At 39.1% G+C, this 20,948-nt stretch overlaps 1 protein-coding gene across 1 annotated transcript in view; it reads left to right on the plus strand.

Moving 5' to 3' along the window:
- The window catches only part of EDIL3 (EGF like repeats and discoidin domains 3), a gene marked incomplete at both ends in the record, with an annotated part of 270,774 nt that overhangs the window by 172,276 nt on the left and 77,550 nt on the right, over positions 1-20,948 (plus strand). The window lies entirely within an intron of this gene.

Here is a 20,948-nt window from a genome sequence, read left to right on the forward strand (position 1 = left end):
TTCTGTTTCAGAGGCAGTCCAATTGGAAAATACCTTATTTCAAAGCTTAGTATTAATAAGATATAAACTACTTGTTTCAAAATAGATTAATTTTGGAGGGTGGCTTGCCATCTGAGTCAGCCTGGTCTAGTCTGCTGCTAACCTTTGGTGGACGCAGGAATGAGCAATGAGAGGAAAATTATATTTAGAGCCTACAAACTCATCATAATGAAACTGCCTTGAGATTTGCAGTAGTTAACAAACCAGGCACAGAGTAGAATTGCAGGATAGTATGGCATAAACCTTGCAAAAGCTGGAGGTTTGAAAGTTGATTCACATTTTGGAGATTCATTTGGATTTGGACTTGGAATTCAAGCCAAGCTGTGAAAGATGAAAATCTGTGTGAACTAAAGAAAACGGAACAAAACATGGTTACATGAGCCCTAAATGAAGTAAAATCTCCAGGCTCAGCACAGATCCCACCTGCAGTTTTCAGAAGGAGAAGGAAATGTAATATGTTCAGTGATCAACTTCCTGCTGAGGCAAGATTCACAGCTCCTGCTGCTTTGGACAGACGGAGAGTCCGGCAGAGCTTCTGTTCCAGGCATGGGTGCAGCGATGTGTAAGATACGTAGGAGGGGAATGAGCAACGCTAGAAGGTTACATCTATTTTAGTCCCTGACCACCACCATGCTCATTTGTTGCATTCCATTAGAAGATCTGAGGACTTACAAGAAATTCAGAATATCTCCAGCATCTTGTCGTTGGTTGGGTTAGAAGGAAAAGCAGCTTGTAGTTCATCACAACTTAGTTGTTCATCACAACTTAGATGGCAGTGGTCATCCGCCCAAGAGCTGCCCCATGCAGATGGACCCTTGCAACTTGGAGGATCAGCAGCCACAGCGTTACTTATTCAAGGCTGTCAGTGCTTGAAAATAAACGAGGAGATGAACAGATATGAAAAATTCTGCGGCACCGCAATACTGAGAGAGAAAGGCTTCACGTCTTTCTGTCGTCGAGTGCATAAATTGGAACTCAGAAGTGTGTGAGTGAGTTTTTTAAATGAAGTAGAGTTTAAACTTTAAAAATTCACAAGTATCATAAAAGTTCTTCGCCAAGAAAAGCTGATGCGAATTATTCTCAATTCAAACCCTTTTCCTTTGTATCAATAACTGTTTTCTAGTATTAATGCTAAATTTAATTTGGCCAACTCTTGGTTTGGTGTAGTTACTTTGAAATTTTATTTACAGAAAAGTGTCACACAGAGCTTTTACCCTTTAAAACTGATGGACCATCCATTACTGATCCAGCAAAATCTGTTTGGTAGAGCTCACCCATAAATACTATTTTCTTTTCCTGGTAAATATGTGCAGTTGATGGTAACCTTCACTGAAGATCAGTTTCAGTGTGTAGTTTGTAATATTGTATATATTATTATTCTAAAAATATCAATTCCCCGTTATGCTCCTGTTGTTGTAACATAATTTTGTAATTACTCTGTTCCTACTTTTATGCAATTCACTTTTACCTTCCGTGTTTTGAAATTGCATCCTAGGCATAACATAAAAAGTAACCATGTTGTAATACATTATATTAAAGTTAGAGAAAAGCAAATATTGCTAGGAGAAATATTACCCAGTTTTCTTTTAACTTTGAAAGCAAATTTGAGTCCTTACCTCCAGTGTGTACAAATATTATTCTTTCTTTTCCTTCAATGTTTCTAAAAAGTGTCCTTTCTCTTCTGGATAGCAGTAAAACATCCGTATAGGAACTGTGCTGTGATTACTGAAATACCTTCCTCTTCTGTTTCTTACCTCTTGGTCCTTCCACAATTTTTTTTCACAATACCTTTAACTTTTCCATCAAATGTGAATTTGAGTGAATATTGGGTACATTTTTGGACAGAGGGAGTTTATTCCTTGATAAAAATTGTCAGGTGGAAAATTCTCAAGAATTAAATTCCTTTACCAAAGTGCATGATGGAATCCATTCAGCCTCTTCATATCTCTGCTGAAGGTGGTGGTGGATCTCCCACTGAGTTCTCTGCAGGCAAGGTGGGGCACAAGTTACATGATAACCTTTAAAAGCTGTGCTTTAGTCTTAGACATACAAAATAACTGCTGGAAGGAAAATATGATTTATTAATAAACTTTAGTGTGTTTTTCCCCTTCACCTAAAAAGATAAATTTCTCTAGCATTAATTGCACATTGATTTAAAGATTGAAATTTTTGGTGCTGTTTATTACACGTATTTAGCGATGGAGAATCCTAATTTCGGACACTTTACTATGCTTTAAAGGTGGGGTTTGATTCAAAATGGAAAGCCTAATTGTTAATCCATCATCTAGCCTAGTGACATCTGTGTCACCTTTGCTATGTCTGCAAAGTACAAGCAGAAGCATACACTAAGGAACTCACCAAGACAGGTTGCTGGGTAAGGAGCTGGATAAATTAGCCAATATGAAATGTTGAGTAAAAATGCAATTTTTGTGAACAGCCTACATGTAAGGGATGTAATGCAGAAGAGCATTTCCTCTTGGGAAAGCAGAGATGTCACTGGGCTGTTCTTTGACCAAAGAAGGGGCCTCAGGAAAAGTAGATTCTGGTCTCTGATGTAATTGGCATCTTTTATGCACGGTGGAGCACCTTCAGAAGAAACTGTGAGAGGCACAACCCATAATTCCCAGTATGCCAGGGGCTGGGGTATGAATAACGTGATTTCAGATTTCATCAGATAAGAAAGGAATTGTGTTCTCTTATACGTAGATACTAGTCTTGTTCACTTGAACTTGACAGCTCCTGAAAGACGTATAAACCTTCAACCCAAGCTGCTCCATTTTCCAGACTGCGGTTCATTCTTATTTGTCTTGTTAGATGTAAATGCATGCCTGCTGAATAACTACTGTAGTTAGGTGCGCGAAGTCCTCCGTGTTGTGAGTTTTGCTGAGATCAGGTGCTCTTGTGCAAGACAAGAAGTTGAGAAGCAAATTCTCCTGCTCTGTCAATCCTAGTGCTGTTATGTTTGCAGATCAGCATCCATCATTTCAGTATTGTGGTCCATGTTAAAACAAAGGGATGTGAAGTCACAGGAAACTTTACATAGGGACACATAGACAAGAAAGACATTAAGAAGTTTCCAGGGTCATTTGAGCTTTTTGCACTGGCACTGAGGACACGGGACGAAAAGGTGATTGGAATTGAAACTGAGATGTGTAAATTGTTGTAGCATACTGTTTTGGCAAGTCGTTATGGATAAATAATAGCGCGGTTTAGTGGTATTGCTAATTTATTGAATCAAAAAACTTGGCTGTGGTAATTGCACTGCTGTTTTGTGGTGTGCAATTTTATTTGGAATTTCTTAATATAGACATTGTCAGCACAGTGGGGCCTCCTGGCTCTTACTCAGTCATCAGAGTCTAACACATCAAGATGAAATTGTAAACAGAGTTGTGCTCATTTATGTATTGCTGACAGGTAGCTTCCCATTTGCCTTTTATTATAACATTTTTGTGAATAGTTCTCTTTACATAGTTATGAGCAAAAGTTACTAAGTCAATCTATATCTTTTCAAATGTCTAGGCATTTTGTAAATATGGTGAGAAGATTTTATCCACAATAAAATCAAATATTTATTTATGAAAAGAAAATGCTAACATATTTGGATTTTGGTGACTGGATGATGTCCTCAAATACCTTCCCTCTCTTTTCTAAACAACTGGAATGAAAAAGTCACAGTTGCCTAGTGGCTTCATTGACCATGTTTATTTTGGATTAATTTCAGGAAAGGGGATATTATTTCTCAGTTTGTAGAAATGCAACTCTCTTCTTGGTAATCCCCTAACAAACTTTTTTTTTCCTTTATAATTTTAAATTGTTGGATAATTAGGTTTCCTACAGACAATCGACTAAAAAGCCTATAAACAATATTAAAAAGAGATGCCTTCTGAAATAGTAGCTTTTTTTAATCTAGTTTCCATTCTTAATTGAACTGCTATACTTACTCATTATGTATGCAGTGTGTTTTCTTGGGGAAGTGTTTTTAAATAGACTATTTACGTGAATAACATAATGGATTCTTAGCTAAATTTCACTACCATTTATTGGTAATTTCTCAAGAACTTAAAAAGCCATCATATTGGGTCAGATAGTTCAACAGCCTGGTTGGCTTATCATCATGTCTCTGACTGTGGCAATGACAAACATCATTTAAGGAGAGAATGTAGGCCTGGGGAGTTTCTGTCATTTTTTCCCTTCGTATCTTCTCCAGGTCCACAGTTCCTGTAGGAATATTAGAGTATACATCCCTGGTCAGTCTCTTTAGTATCATCTATGGACCTGTTGTGCCTGAATTTGTCCAATTGCTTTTCGAAACTGTTAATCCTGTATCTGCCTCTAGAAGGCTCCAGAAGATCACTACCTACTCTGCAAAGAAGTACTTTCTTTTACATGTTTTAAGTGATTCCCTATGAATTTCAATGAGTGCTCTCTATTTTCAGTAAAGTAGCTTCGACGAACAGTGCTGTATTCATCTCGTCTACGTTTATGTGAAGTTCAGTCACATTCCTCGTCAGCCTTTTCCTCTCAAACTTGAAAAATCTTAGGTTTTTATTCCCTTTTACTATGATATCTGTTTTTTCTCTTTAATCATTTGAATGCCATTCTCTATACTTTGTTTAGCTCTACACCTACGTGGCATGCAGAGACCTGAACTGCACACGGTATGTGGTCACACCAGAGTTTTTTATACCTGTGAAATTATACTTGAGGTCCTGTTCTCAATGCCTATCTTTTGATTGCCTTTTTTGGCTACCACTGCATTTTGAGCCAATGACTTCAGAGAACTGATGATGATGACTTTGAGATTTCCATTTGCAGTCATAATGGCCATTTCCAAGTTCAATATTGTTTAGGCACATTTTAGGTTGGTTTTTTTCCATAGATGCAGTATCTTCCATTTCTGTACACTGAGGTTCGTCTGACAACCTTTTGACCACTCATTCAATTTTCTATGTCCTTCTGGATCTGCTCACCATCAGAGTGGCATTTGATCAAGAGAGCTAAGTAGATTCAAAGTGCACGATTTCCCAATTCATATTTTCTTCCATGTCACTGATAAGTAAAACTGACTCCAGCAATGGAGTTCCAGTGCACCTTTATCAAATGCTTCCTGAAAATCCAAGTGCGGTGTTTCCACTGTATTTTCTTTATCCCTACACATATTGTCACCCTTGAAGAACTCCATCAAATGAGGCAGGATTGGCATGTACAGAAGTCGTGTTGACTCTTCTCCAGCAGATTGTCTTTACCCAGGTACTTAGTGATATTAATTGTAGACTCAAGATCTTACAAGATGCCAAAGTAGACTCACCTGTCTGTAGTTCCGACAGTGTACCTTAGAGCTGTTTTTTTGTAGACAGAAGTAGAGCACTGTTCTATTGGTGCAGGTCTGTAGTCCCTAAATCTAGCTTTTTCATCTAGGCACAATTCCTAAAAACACTACATCATGAAATGATATTACCACTTCAAAAAGCAAGTCATTATTAGGCGCTGAAAGAACTAGAAAATCCTTTTACTTCCATTTTTTAAATCCTCATACTACCTAAGTTTTGGTTACCTTTGTTTTCAGTCTGTGTCCTCAGCGCACAGAACTTGTAGAGTGAGTAAAGGTCAAAAGTGGATCTTACAACATTACTATAAAAATATGAAGAGAGGATTTGGTAATGGAGGTGCATGATAGTCACTTAGCAGTAATGGCACTGCTGAGAAGTAGAACGTAACATCTCATTTCTTTATATTTGGTTAGTTCTGATAGCCATTGCTTACACTCAGGAACTGCGTTGACCAGTATGGTAACAGAATAATGCGCTGCTGTTGGCTCAGATGCTACATCAGCATAAAAAGCATTTAATCTCTTCGGACGTATCAGCAAATAAGCAGCAATTCTTCCCATTACTGTCTGAAAAGCTGTCTTCTGTTGCATGGAACATAACTAATCACTTCATTTTCCTGTCACCTCCTAGAGACTTGTAGCTTAACACAACATCATTTGAAAAGTTTGCTTGTCTGGAAGTGTCTGTGTGCTCATTAGCTGCTACTGATGCAAATTGGTAAAGATGTTGCCTTTGACGTACAGTATTTTATGTGAAGGCATGAAACAAGATTAATCATATTCTTCACCTCAGTGCTGCAGTATGACACTGCCTGCTAACATACTTGGAATCACACTTCAGAAATCAAAGTAATAATAATTAAGATGTTAATAGGTGAAGAAAATCCATTTTGTTTTGGTTTAAATTTGTGAAGCAAGCTTATGGAGATAAATGCTTTCTGTTAATCAGATTTCAGAGCTGAACAGCTCTAGAAGCTTACCAGGGCTGGGCAAAAATGTGCTATTCCATCATGTAGTTAGAAGTCATATGGAACTTATAAATCCTGTGACTTCAAGTTTTTTATCTAGTAATAGATAAAAAGTAATAGATAAAAATTTTCTGAAACAATGGGTAACATTTTCTGTTCTTCAGGTCTATTGAAAAGTGAAATAACGTGCAAGTTTGTAAATTCTATTTGGTGGTTTTATTTTGCATTGTGATGGGCTAGAAAGAGGAACACATGATCTGTTGCCTTGTCTCCATGGAAGTGCTGATTAAATTCCTTCAATGGGAATGAAAACATTGATTTGGTCTTGCCCGTAGGATTAGTCTTCAGAACAACAATTAACATGAGTTTCTACAACCAAGTTACTCAATATCACTCAGATCAGAACATTGGCTTGTGGAAAAAGCACTTGAGCTACATGGAGTAAGCAAACAATTTGATCAGCTGCAGAATGACTGAAATAGCCAGTAGCTAAAATGTGCAAAGTTGAGCTTGTGGTCTGCAGTTGTGTCCACCCTACTTTATGCTCACCAGCAATCTTCAAACTCCAGTCCTTATAATGAGGGGTTGATTATCTAAAGTCCAAACCACCACTGCATTTAAGCTTAGTTATGGGTAAAGGTCTGATTAGCAAAACCAGATTTATTATCTAATGCCAATGAGGCAGTATAACATCTCTTTTGGGCAATGGTGATTTTACGATCCATATTAGAGGTTTGCAGACTTTTAGAATTTAAAAACTCAGTGTTCCATACACATCTCTTGCACAACTTAGAATTCATCCCAAGTGAAAATCTGCCTCTGTGTGGGAGGGCCTATTGAGGGTTTAGGCTTTGCTTGTATTTAAAAGTGATGTTTTAAGAGATGACATAAGAAGCCATGGCCGTTAGTGTGTGTTGGGGGGGAAAACCTGTCGTGAACTTAAGAGCAGATGAGATGGCAGTAAGAATGTGCTTGACAAAAAAAAAGGAGGCTATTACATTCAAAACATGGGTATGTAGAAATACACCTACTGTGTCTGTGTAATCTCCAGCTGTACTGGTACACTGTAATCAGTGCTCTTGGACCACTGAAGCCAGGCCATGAGACAATTAATAGGATAAGGAGCTGGGATATGTAACCGTCCTTTACGATACCTTCACACAATATGTTTGCTCTGTGCAACTGTAACAGAAATAAACTAAACGTACAGAGCCAAACAGAGTACATTCAGTAACTTAAGGTTTTAGCTCTTATTCAGTCTGTCATAGTGTGCGTTTACACATATGGTCTGCATACACATGCAAAAACAGCATCTTCTGGAAAATTGAAAGCCTCCTTGGGTCTCTGCCTTCTCCTCAAAATTAAGATGCAATTCCTACAATTAGAAATTGTTCTGGTTTTAAAATATAGCAATTATCCTTGCAGCTAACAGCAAAAATTTGATTTGGTGTAGGAAAACAGACAGAATTTTTGTATGTCAGGTATCATTCTAACAGACTGTGACTGACTGGGACTGAAATATATTCATACTTAACTTTATTGGTACTCAGGTTTCTGGGGGCTCGTATCAGGGATGTAACCGAGAGACTGCCAAACCTCATGCAGTACTCAGACTATTATCCACTGCTGCTGTTCCATATGGGCACCAGTGATGCACCTGGGAGCAACCTGAAGACTATCAAGAAAGATTATAAAGCCCTGGGAGCAGCGGTCAGATACTTGGGAGCACAGGTAGTTTTTTCATCAGTCCTCCAGGTCGAAGGCAGAGGGGTTGACAGGGCCGGGTGAATCTGGCAAATCAATAGCTGGCTGCAGGACCCACAGCCGTGGGTTTGGCTTCTTAGATCATGGGACTCATTTTGAGAAGCCTGGTCTACTGGGGCCAGATAGGGTCCACCTGTCAGAAAAGAGGAAGAATTTTTTTGCCAAAGGCTCCCCAACCTTGTGAGGAGGGCTTTAAACTAGAGTTGCTGGGGGAGGGGAACCTCAATCCATGCCACTGCTACCAATATGATGCTGACAGCAGCAGTAGAGGCCGACAACCTGGAGATGGGTTGCAGGTCAGCAGGAGAACACCTGGAGTGCAGTGTAAAGGAAAAAGAGCAACTCCAGTCAGGGAGCTAGAATCATCAGGGGCCCAACTTAAACACCTCTCTGCAAACACACATAGCATGGGGAACAAACAAGAGGAGTTAGAGATACGTGCATGCCTGCAAGGCTATGATCTAGTCGGCAACACAGAAACATGGTGGGATGGCTCCTATGACTGAAGTGTTGAAATGGACAGACACAGGCTCTTCAGGAAGGACAGACATGGGAGATGAGGAGGGGGTGTCACTGTCTATGTCAAGAACCAGCTGGAGTGCATGGAGCTCTGCCTGGGGATGGATGAGGAGCCGACTGAGACCTTATGGGTCTGGATTAAAGGGAGAGCAGGGACAGGAGATGGCACAGTGGGGTTCTGCTGCAGGCCATCTGACCAGAAAGACTGAGTGGACGAGGCCTTCTAAAGACACATAGAAGCAGCCTTACATTCACAAGCCCTGGTCCTCATGGGGGACTTCAACCACCCCAGTATCTATTGGAGGGCAACACAGCACAGCATAAGCAGTCCAGGAAGATCCTGGAATGCATAGTTGCTAACTTTGTTCTCCAAGTGATAGAGGAATCAATGACAAGAGGATCCATGCTGGACCTTGTTTTTATCAACAAAGAGGGGCTGGTGGGTAATGTCATGCACATGGGCAGCCTTGGCTGCAGTGACCATGAGGTGGTGGAGTTTGAGATCCTTGGGGTGGCGAGGAGGATGCAAAGTAAGCTTGCTGCCCTGGACTTCAGGAGAGCAGACTTTGGCCTGTTCAGGGATCTGCTTGCTGGAGTACAGTGGGGTAAAGCCCTAGAAGGAAGAGGAGCCCAAGAAAACTGGCTAATATTCAAGGACCACCTGCTCCAAGCTAAGCAGCGATGCAAGCCGACAAAGAAGAAGTCAGGCAAAAATGCCAGGAGGCCTGCGTGGATGAACAAGGAACTCCTGGACAATCTCAAACAAAAGTATCTCCATAGATGTGTCTCCCCAACCTCACTGACAACATGTTCCAATGTTTGACCATTCTCACAGTAAAAAAAACCAAACCAAACCAAACCAAAATAAACAAAAGGAACCCTCCCAAAAAAAAGAAAAAAAAACGATCCAAAGCCTTTTTCTTGTGTTCAGACAGAATTTCCTGTGTCTAAATTTGTTCTCTTTGTCTCTTGTCCTGCCCGTGGCACCACCGAGGAGAGTCTGTATCCTTTGTATTCATTCCCTCCCGTCAGAGACTTATACTCATCGATGAGATCCCCTGAGCCTTCTCTTCTGTGGGCTGAGCAGTCTCACTCACTGTCTCCCTGTAGGTCAGATGCTCCATTCCCTTAGTCATCATGGCCCTGCACTGGACTCACCCCAGTATGTCCAATAGAGGGGAGCCCAGCACTGGACACAGCACCCCAGATGTATCACCCCAATGCTGACTAGAGAGGAAGGATCACCTCCCTTGACCTGCTAGAAATGCTCTGCCTAATGCAGCACAAGAAACTGTTGACCTTCTTTGCCATGCTGTCTCATGGTCAACTTGTCCACCAGGACCCCCAGGTCCTCGTCTGCCAAGCTGATTTCTAGCTGCTCAGTCCCCCCGTATGTACTGGTGCATGGCAGTGTTCCTGCCCAGAAGCAGGACTTTGCATTTCCTCTTGTTGAACTTCATGAGGCTCCTGTTCAGCCCATTTCTCCAGCCTGTTGAGGTCCCTCTGGACAGCAGCACACCCGTTTTGTGTAACAGCCACTCCTCCCGTTTTGTGTCATCTGCCAAGTCGGACAGGGTGCACTCGGTTCCTGTATCTTGTTCATTAATGAAGACATTGAGCAGTATTGGCCCCTGTATCAACCTCTGGGACTCACCACCAGGGGTGTTAGATGTAATACAGACAGAATGAGTCACTTGGTGTTTCTACAGCAAATAGCTTTATGAGGTATTTTAACTTGAATCACTTGGTAATTCCAAAGTCTCATCAACCTTTTCATGATCATCTTTTTCAGCAGCAAAATCAAAGTCTGGAAAGTTTTTTATTTGCTGTTATGCTAATCTCTTCCTTGGCATCTGCTTTTAAAAGATCTTTTTCTATAAACCCCAAGGATGTTAACTGTAATACACCTAGCTTTGCAGGAAATAGATCATCATGTTTTTTTAAAGTAATATCTTTTCAGTCTTTTTAACACTCATCGGATTCATTTCACTTAATTTTGGCCTCTTAAACTCTAGGCAGTAAGTTGAAGATACTGCTCTAGGCTTATTCCTTGGTCAGTAGACACAGAAAAGATGATTACATCGACCTAAACACCTTCTTAATAGATAATGGTATAACAGAAATCCTGATTTAGAGTTGCCTGTTTCTTACCACAGGTGAAAGAAAGAGACTAAGCAGCTAGTTTGGGGTAGATATGTAACTTCTAGATGGCTGAAGCTGGGTCAAGTGGATTGCATCCCTTGTTTGCTTTGTTTGGTCAGCTATTTCTTAATATAAACACTTTGGAATAATGAGCTTTATATGGTGAAAAGAGATGTTGGTAAGGAAAAATAAAGCGATATTAAAAACAGTGTATGTAGAAATTTGTTTAAAATAAACCATGGATTCACAAATACAACATCTCATTTTACTACACTGCTGTAGTAGTGAAAGACTTCTTTTACTGTACATGTATAAAGTTGACTTTCTGAATCTTCATTCTGATTTTTTTTCCACCCTGATAAAAGTCCATGACCTTTAAATTAATTCTGTATTTTTAACACATCTTCAAGCCCTGATCCTTAAAGCTGCTTTACATGAGTATAAGGTTATACCTACATCAAATGGCTTCCAGGAACAAGATCTAAATGCCAATATCTGAATTTCCAGTTATTAAAAAGTTAGATGTGTTATAGAAGAAGATGGAAACAGCTTAGAGACCATAAGAACTGCTGTTTCTGTGTAGTCAGATTTAAATAACTGTCATTTGCATGCAGTTTGTGTTCGGTACTGTGGATATAGCTCATATTTAGCACACCACTTCAGCAGTATATTGTAGGATATTGCCATCTTTTTACTTCTTTCTGAAGAATATGTATTCCATTGTAATGTAAAATTCATATTAGTGCCGCTAGTAGTTTTTAAACAATTTCAATGAATATATCTTGTAACGAGTAATATTGTCATTTCTAGGAACAGTTGCTGTTCTTATGGGAAAAAAAAAAAAAACACAACCAAAAAAAATAAAAACCCAAAGCACCAAACCACAAAGACAGAAAGAATGTCTCTAGGCAGCAAAACGAGATTTGCCACTTGAAAAACACATACTCTTCTCCTGTCAAATGAACATTCTCATTGTCAGGCTGGCTTGCAGGAATGCTAATTACATTGATGTTTGTAATCCCACTGATATCCGTTGTAGACCTGCTAGAAAAATGCAGATTGTCTTTCAGTGTAACTATATCTTGTCTCTCCAGTTTTACTTACAAGAGAAGGTTTGTGTTTTGTTTTGGGTTGGTTTTTTTGGTTGGTTTTTTTTTTTTTAAGTTGCTCTTTGGAACAGGCAGATTTTGAGAAGAAGCAATCATTATTCACATAGATACATATGTCATGTAGTGCCTTCAAATTAACAGGAGTTGGTTAGCACTTTAAAAAACAGTAGTATCATCATCTGGTTCCTGTAACTAATTCAGAGCATCAGGCAGAGCTTCAAAACAGTCAACTGGTCAGAATCCAGGTATTTCACCTCTCCTGATAGGATTTAATATAAATTGTAAAGGAAATCAGTGAGATTTCCTGTTCAATTAGCACCTCTGAAATTAACATTCCCACCAGCCAGCATGACTGTGCGTTTGCGTCAGCAGGTCACTCCATTGGAGAGGCAGAATATCAGTTTTCCCAGTGGTGAACCCCATTTTGCAGCACTGGTATACTCTTGAGCTTGCACTTTTTTTCATGGGAGTGCTGACAGCTCCTGGAAATTGTAACATTACAAGTTTAAGATATATTTGTGCATCCTATGTTAAAATTACTAGTTTTTTCTAGAACAAATGTTGCCCTGTGACACAAAAGAACAAGTCCTTTAGAAAGAGCTTTGGTAGAAGAGAGGATGCACCACAATGCAATGCATTTGCCGCATAGGTAAGGTTTTTGTCTGTATAGCATGCCTCATAAACAAAAAAAACCCACAACCAAACAGCATGTCACTAATGACAGATGAATATAAATAGAAAACCAAGGAACTCTGAAAGAAGTTTTCTAGCTATCCTGAAATCTGGCTGAACCTTCTCAGAACACCGTGTCTCATTAGTAAATTTCCTAACATTGCTGCAAAGCTGCTGAGTTTTCTTTTATTCTTCAAAAAAATATTTCTATCAATACCCAAGGAAGGGAGAAGTGTACAGATTACACAAGGTTCACCAGCAGCAAATAAAAAAGATTATTTTGAAGTCCAGTTGGGTTCCTAGTTTCATTTTTACATGTCTAAGTTATGCTTAAATTGTTAATTGGTGGTACTCTGTGCCACAACCATTTACAATGGCTAGAACTAAAGGAGGTAATTAAAAGATCCACAACTGCACCAATCTCCTACACCCACAGCAGCCCAAGTCCAGATCCAACAAATTATTGTAGGATTGGTAAATAGAACTTTGAATCACATATCTTTTCATGTCATTGGAACCTAAGATGATGATGATGATGATGATGATGATGATGATAATAATAAAATTACTGTTATGTGGCAGTTAGGGACTATGGTTTCTGTGTCTGCTGTTCCTTCAGTGTGTAAGTATGACCACATGGCAATTATTTTATAGTGCAACTTGAAAGTTCCTATGAATTTAACTTCTATAATATGAATGTAGTTTAGTTCTTATAAGAACTTTTTATAATTTTACTCCATAATTTCTGTTTTATTCAGATTAACTTTAGTCGTGTTTAAGTGGTTATGATTTATGTAAAACTGGTTAATGTCACTACTCAAACATGGTAGAAATGCTATTTTTCACAGTGCCAACCTGAAATGTAAAAATCATTTTTCACATAAAGATTAATATATTACTATATGAGAGCTCAGCAGAGGAGTTTGAGAAACTCCTTACTGCAATATAATTTAATCTTTTTAAAAAAGAAATCATAATTTCTGCTTTAAAATAAAATAAAATAAGGGTAATGTGTATCAGTGAATGGTTGAATGCTGTAACTTAAATAATGGTATAAATTCAGAGGAAGTGTTTTGTATGTGGAAGTTAGACAGCGGTGCTTGTCCTTTCTGAAATCACCATGCAGTGACAGTAGTTTGCTGCTGTAGCTGTAAATTGGCTGTATGGTGCATCACGGCTGAAGTTCAGCCAATCATTTTTCTGGGTTCTAAACTCTTCCCTGGAATTTGGGTCGTGCCTACAGTTAGTCCAATAACCCATATGGCAAGGACAGCTGTGCTCCTTCACACTTTGTGCTATATACCATGTGCTTGGTGTAAATTGTGGATATTTGGCATCCCCAGGTAGAAAAGAGAATAGGAGAGGAGAAAAATACACTAAAGGCCATTTTAAGAAGAGGACATTGTTGTCCACATTCATAGAATAAGGAAAAGAAATAATAAATGGAATAAGAAAGAGTCAAGTTGGACTTCAATCAAACACCAAATGGGATTGTTCAATGTTCACCACTAGCGCTTTTGAAAAAAGGCGTTCAACAAACATTTGTCAGGAATGGCACGTCTGTAATGTAGTTGACACGTCTTGGGATATTTTCCAGATCATTTGAAGCCATGGTTTTCTCTGACAGGGATCCACAAACAGCGTGTCTTCATTCTGCAAGTCCTTTTCCCAGGCCAGTTCCATTAAAAGTATTTTGAACGTGCCTAGGGATTCTGTCAATAGGATTAATGTGATGGAGTTTGGCACAAATATAGCAGCAATAAACACTTCATGGAGCAACACTATAAAGTGACTTTTCTGAATACAGCTTTGCAGATACGAGATTTTAGATATACCCTTCTTTTTGAGCATTGAGCATAAGAATCACCATGCTTGGTCTGATGACAGTCCAACAGTCCTGTCTTGGACAGTGATCTGAAGTGATTGCTTAATCCATGAGTGTAAGAAAAGGGACAAGCACTAAGTGATGGTTCTCCCATTGTATTTTCCCAGCTACCAGCAGTCTTCAGTTTAGGGATTTCCTAAATCAGAAGTTGAATTTTCCTGCAATTTTATTCCTGTTGGATAGATCCCCTCTTCAACTGTTCTGTATATTGCAGTTCCCCAGATGTTAATCCCTATGTTTTTTTGTGGGGAATTTACAGTCCGATCCATTCAACTTTAAAAACAGAGTGGAGAACTTGCCAAACTAGAACTAAGCACATTAGTCCTGAATAACAACCCTTCATTTCACATGCAGCACTATATAAAAAAAGGCATAATCTGCTTTCAGTGTCTGAGCCATGGTCTCCATATGCTCCTGCACTTTCCTGGAAGTATAAGTTTTTGCAGACTTGCTCAGTGTAGAAAATACCTCTGGATGTCCATCAGAGGGTTGTGAATCTCACCTTGGGACTGCAGGCCAGCGTCGGAAAATGGTTATAGTCAGACAGCCAAAGCCTCTGTGTGAAGAAACAAGAAGAAATAGGAGGCTGAAACCTAGATGGCATGGTGGGCATCTTATGCATGTATCAGCATTAATGACTGCAGCATCAGTGGTCATCCGTAATCCCATTGCGAGATGGTGAAGTTGGCAAGTGGCGACCATCGTGTCACTGAAACCATGAGAGGGTCCACTGACATCTCTAGTAGCAAGGGAAGCTGCGTCTCCCACCAAGCTCTCTGCAAAAGCACTTTACGTAGTATTTATAAAGAGAGGATTTTAGCATCATTGTGTCATGGTTGTGAACAAACAAGCCCTACAAGAACATCGCTTCATACACTGCATCTGCATGGGCACTTTAATAGCAGACTGCTAAATGATTGTCCATATCCGTCTAACCAGCTCCTATAAAAACAAATTCACTGTTATCTGAAGAGAGCTATCCTTGACAGAACAAACTGGGCGAGGGTGCGTGTGGCAGGAGGAACAAGGAGGGGAAACAGGAGGCTGAAGCCTAGATTGCATGTTGGGGAGCAGCATTAATTACCGCAATATCAGAGGTCATCTGTAATCCCATTGTCAGGGTTTGTGTTCAGCACAATTACCATGCTATGCTAAGCACAGCCAGAGTAATCTCATTCCAGAAAATGAGGTGCTTGGAGAAAGGCAGGATTGCAGATGCCTAAAGCAGATTTGTTTTCTGCATGCCTTCAATTCTGCATCTGTTTGTTTTGATGATGTTAGCTAGAGACAAACCAACAGAGGAAATGAAAGCTATATATTCGTGCTGCAAAATCAGGCATGTTTCATCGTCAATAACAAGAAATCTTTTTCTTCTGTTTGCAGAGGCATAATCCTCACATTTTCAAGCAATTTTTAAACCATTTGGAGGTTTTGCTTAATCTGTGGACTGACATAAATGTAGAATTCCAAATTAAATATTGTCAAGTAACATGTTTACGCAGTGCTTTCTGCCTATTATCCCCTACTGTAGTAATTCTTTACCTTAAAATGGCTTATCTTTCCTCTGTTAAGAGGGGGAATCAGTGACATATTTCCCTATTCTAATTTACCTCTGAAGACGTATCAATGACAACACAGTAAGCTAACTGTCGTCGTCTTCTGCACAAATATTTTTGTTCAGCTGGAGAGATTTATTGTGGTAAGAGGTAAGGGTGCAAAGGCAGAACTCATCTTTTGTCCGAGGAGCTATTTGATCCCCGTACCCTTGGTCTACAAGTGAAATCTGGACAAATGATGACTTGCTCTGTGGTGCAAAATGGTACCTAATGTTTCAGATCTAGCTAAGTTCACGATTGCGTTCAAGGCAGTTTTATAACCATGCCGCCTTCTCATGAGCTGGTGGGGATTCTTCGGAGAACTGAGAAGATATAAATGAATCCTTCTCTTTTTGTCTGTTGTTGACTGTTCTCATCCTTCCCTGGTTTCACTCAGAGTCATGTGCCTCATTGGCACACCTTTGCATTCTGTGCATTCTGCCATCTTCATGGACAATGGGGCATTGTGGGGCATAGTCTTGTGCCTGATGAGAGCAAGAGAAGAGTCAATAGGGTTTTATCTAGTGCATACCAATTCTCACTGTAGGATTAAAAACAATATCGCTTGAGTTAGTATTTTGCTATTTAATGACACTAAAATAAGAGCTCCAGAGGACAAAATCTTCCTTGTGAATTTGTACCATGAACCTGTCAAACAGCTTTCTAATTGCCGTTTTTTTTTGTTTTTTTTTTTACTTTGTTGCATCAAGCTGATTATCGTACCCCAATGTGTCAACATTAACTAATAAAAATGGTTTTCTTTTTAATGGCTAATATTGACCAGACTGAATTGTACAGAGTCGCTGTACTGGTATTATTACTCCCTTGGAGACTGCAGTTTCCCAAGCTGTCATGATTTTTGTTAAATGAACTGTGGATTTAATAGAAGCAGATGTATAACAACAAAATATAATACAGCTTGTACTTGTTCTGCAAAATATGTACCACAGTTTTATTTAAAAGACAATCTCCAAAAGCAGCATTTGTTTGTTTCCTTCATTGGCATATCACAGCCCTTGAGCACTAAAAGAAATAGTTGATATCTTAACTTGAATAAAAGTATTGTTTGTGTCTCAAATTGAGTATCTTATGCAGAAGCTGCTCTGTAACTAGTCCTTTACTGGCATAACCTGTTTGATGGAACCAGAGGTAGGTTATTCAGCTAAGAGTTTTCAAGCAAAGTAAATTTCTTGGGAATTTAGAGTAATAGCCCTATTAGAGCTTCTGTGAGGAGAAAGCATGAGTCACAAATCAAAGTATTTGGAAGAAATTAATGAGCATATGGCTAAGGCAAGTCCATTTGCTGTGTGGTATTTGACTATCCAAAAATGTGTTCAACTATTTCCTTTCAACTGATGAAAGAAAGTAAATTGAAAGGTTTTATTGTAGAATAATGTTTGATTAAAAATAAAGACCTGAAGTGTGGGTAAATGGGCAGTTTTAATGGTGGAAGGAGCATACTCACAGAGCCCTAGCAAAACCTCACTTGAAGTGCTGGCTGTTCAATATATAAGAAAGGTAGCAAAATGTTCTGATAATTTAAGAAATTTACTTAGCATTATTAAAATGGACCAAGGAATTCTAGAAATATCTTGAAATACAGACTGACCCAGCTATGAAGCAGAAGGATAAACCCAATGTGGTCAAGCTCAAGGTAAAACTAGTCAAAAAAACCCTCATGATGCACATGCACGTGCGACTTAAGTCTCAGGAAGAGACAGCCTTGGGTGGGCTTCCTCAAGGCCCACCCGCCAGGCCTGTGCCTGGGAAATTGCTCGGTTCATCAGCACTGCTATGGTCAGAGCAGGATTGTATTGGAAATCCTGTGGTTTGGACCCCCCCACAGGACTTGAGCAGTATTAAGCTTTAGCTCAATCCAAGCTTCCCACCTCATGAGAATGATCTGATGTCCTTCAGGGCAGTGAAAAAAGATGGTCCTCTAAAGACGGGTCTTAGTGGTGTGTACATATATATTAGGTTGTAAGGCTAATATTGTTTAGAAATTATTATCCAGTCTCATATTTCCTGTGCATCTCAGGTCGTTATGCTTGAACTGAACACTGAAGTAGAAAGTATCTCTAATGCGGTAGTTTCAGTTTTTAGGAGTGGTAAATTTTGTGTTTAATTCACACTGAAAAACTAACAAACATGTCAAACCAGGACTGGAACTGCAATTAAAAAAAAGAAGCTTGTACAATGAAGTTCGTATTCCCCAAAGGTGGAGATTTGCTATGGATTTCAGGAATAATCCTCCTAAAGCTAAGGAAGGTAAACACTTCTGACCATATACGGTCATAGCTGACAAAGTAGAGTTAAATGATGTACTCCGCAATTTAACTGCCTTCAGTTTAGAAAGGAAAATTCACCTTTCTCTTGTAAAGATTTCACATATATTTCAAATGCCATTTAATACACGAGCATGAGAACTAACATCCCTTCAAATCAGAGCTTTCCACAAAGTTCTGCACTTTAAACAGAGGCTGCTAAGCAAAAAAAAAAAAAAAAAAAAAAAAGAAAAATGGACACCCAAATCTCTTCCAGGTCTGCCAAAGCTGGGATGTCTACAGGAGATCAAAGGTCTTGGCATCAAATACATATTCTTCTTTTGAAAATTATCTGCTAAACCTAAATGCCTTTATTCTGGGTTCCGCTCAAAACTGGTTGTGCTACACGCTGGTGTCCTGTCCTTGTGCACATATTTTTAACATTAGGTCACTGAATAACACTAGGAGGGCTGGCAGCTGTCCTCATCACTGTGCTCCTCCCCGTGAGAGGAGAATATATATACAGAATATACCTGCACGCACCTCACCCATATTACAACATCTGCCTTGCCTCCATTTTCAGCTCCTCTTGGAAACCACTATTCTGTTTTCTCACAACTCTATTTTTTAAATACTTTCATGGTAAGCTGGAATCAGTCCTGTATGTACATGTGTGTGTTGGTGAGTTACACATACACACATACCTCCCTTTGTGTAGTTTCTTTCCCATTATGAAATGACAAAGAAATTGTAATAAGTAAATATAAGAAACTTTTGAAAACGTGCATTTTTTTTTTTTTTAAAGTAGAGTTGTTTACCACTGACTTGCAAGCAGATATGGCAGTTTATACACCAAAGGAATTTATTCTGATTAGATGAAACAGAGATTTGAATAGGTCTTTCAATCTTTAAGTAACGCATGACAACACAATGAAAAATGACACTTTTCCAGCATACGTGGGTTTTCTGAGTACATCCTATATTGTGCCTCCCTACGTGCTGGTGACAAAGAATTTGTTTTCTTCTGGCACTCCTGTGCACCTGGCACAGCAGCAGGAGAGCGCTGCATTTTATTATATTTTGTGCAGCGTGAGCAGAGTTATTAGTCAAGTGCTGAATGCAGCGCCTTTCTTGTTGGGTGCTACATGACACAGAAAAGTGGAACTAGGACTTTATATTCCAGCTGAGCTTCATGGACTGTTTAAAAATGTGGATGAAATCATTGTATGGTGCAAGTCAGTCATTAGTTTCAATGGGGACGAGATGTCATTTAAGCATATCCCGAAAGCAAACCAGGTTTTGTATTTAAGAAGCAACACATTTGGAACCCCACCTGTGTGGGGGTTTTAGTTCATCTTTTCCGAGTGCAAGCATGTGCTTGCCCATGGCCACTGCTCCATAATCAACTTAAAATGCAATTTTGTTTGTATTTGTCTCCACTATCAGTGGCACGCAACACCCAGGGATGGTATTGCCAGTGACTCCCCGCACTGCCTCCCTGCCTTAGCTTCTGCCAAAAGGAGCAAATTGCAGCGGTCACTTTTTCTTCTCCGTACCTTTAAATTAATGAGGAATTAAATTATTTGTGACTTTCTGCCCGTATGGTGTAAGGATTTCATAGCAGTACCATTTCAGAGTTCATTCTCGGGTACTGCTGAAGGTGAAGCACTGCCAGGCTTCTGACAAAGCCTAAAGTGTAAGTAAACATCTGCTCTATCCTGTTGTGTTCAGACCTGCTGAAGTGCAGTTGACCCACAAATCAGAAGATCTTTTGGGCAACTGAGCAAGATGGGCTGCTACAGTTGTTCCTGCAATTAGCTTATCTTTATGCTCTGCATCAAAATTAAGGAAAAAAATAGCATCTACTTGAAAATCATTTGGGGTATTGTTAGTAGGTAGACTGCCAATCATTTGTATATAATGAATTTTCAAAATTTTCTCTGGATTGCTCACAATAAGGGAACGCTCTTGTTCCTGTACCCAAACGGAGTGGCTTCAGAAAACAATGTATGCAGAAATATCTTGACTTTAGAAAAGATTAGATCTACAAGTTTTCCAGGTGAATAAATTAATGATGAATACCACGCATAAAATTATGAACATTTGAACATTATAGTTAAACACATACTTTGTGGCTTGCTGACTAAGCATATGAGATCTTTAACTATTTTTAATGCAACTGAACAATATCATGTGTCTAGTTTCATATTTCTAAAGATAACTGCAATAACAGTAGGTAGCGTATTGGCTAAATGCTGACCTTTATGGCAAGAGCAGCAACAGGGAACTTTGCAGTAACTACAGAATTTTAAATTTGTGCTTAGCAATTATTTCAGTATTTGAATCCGAGGATCATTTTATTTCATTCTATCTGTAAAACCCAAACTCACAACTGTTCAGATAGCATGAGCTAAAAGAAATTGAAAGCTTAATCTATTTCTTTAGTTTTGCAAAGGGAATAGTTATTTACAAGCAATATTTTTCTAATTTTTTTTTTTAATTTCTGCAAAAAGAAGCTGCTAATCAAGTGCTTTAAATCTCTTCTAATAACATATTTGACACGATATTTTGGATCTATTTATATGCTATTTGTAATTACAGCCACTTGGGACTCAGAATAGTCGATCATTTCAGTTGCAATAATTTCTTTTCTCTTTCCCAT

This window comes from Vanellus vanellus (assembly GCF_965231255.1).
Source record: "Vanellus vanellus genome assembly, chromosome: Z".
Classification (NCBI taxonomy): Eukaryota; Metazoa; Chordata; class Aves; order Charadriiformes; family Charadriidae; genus Vanellus; species Vanellus vanellus.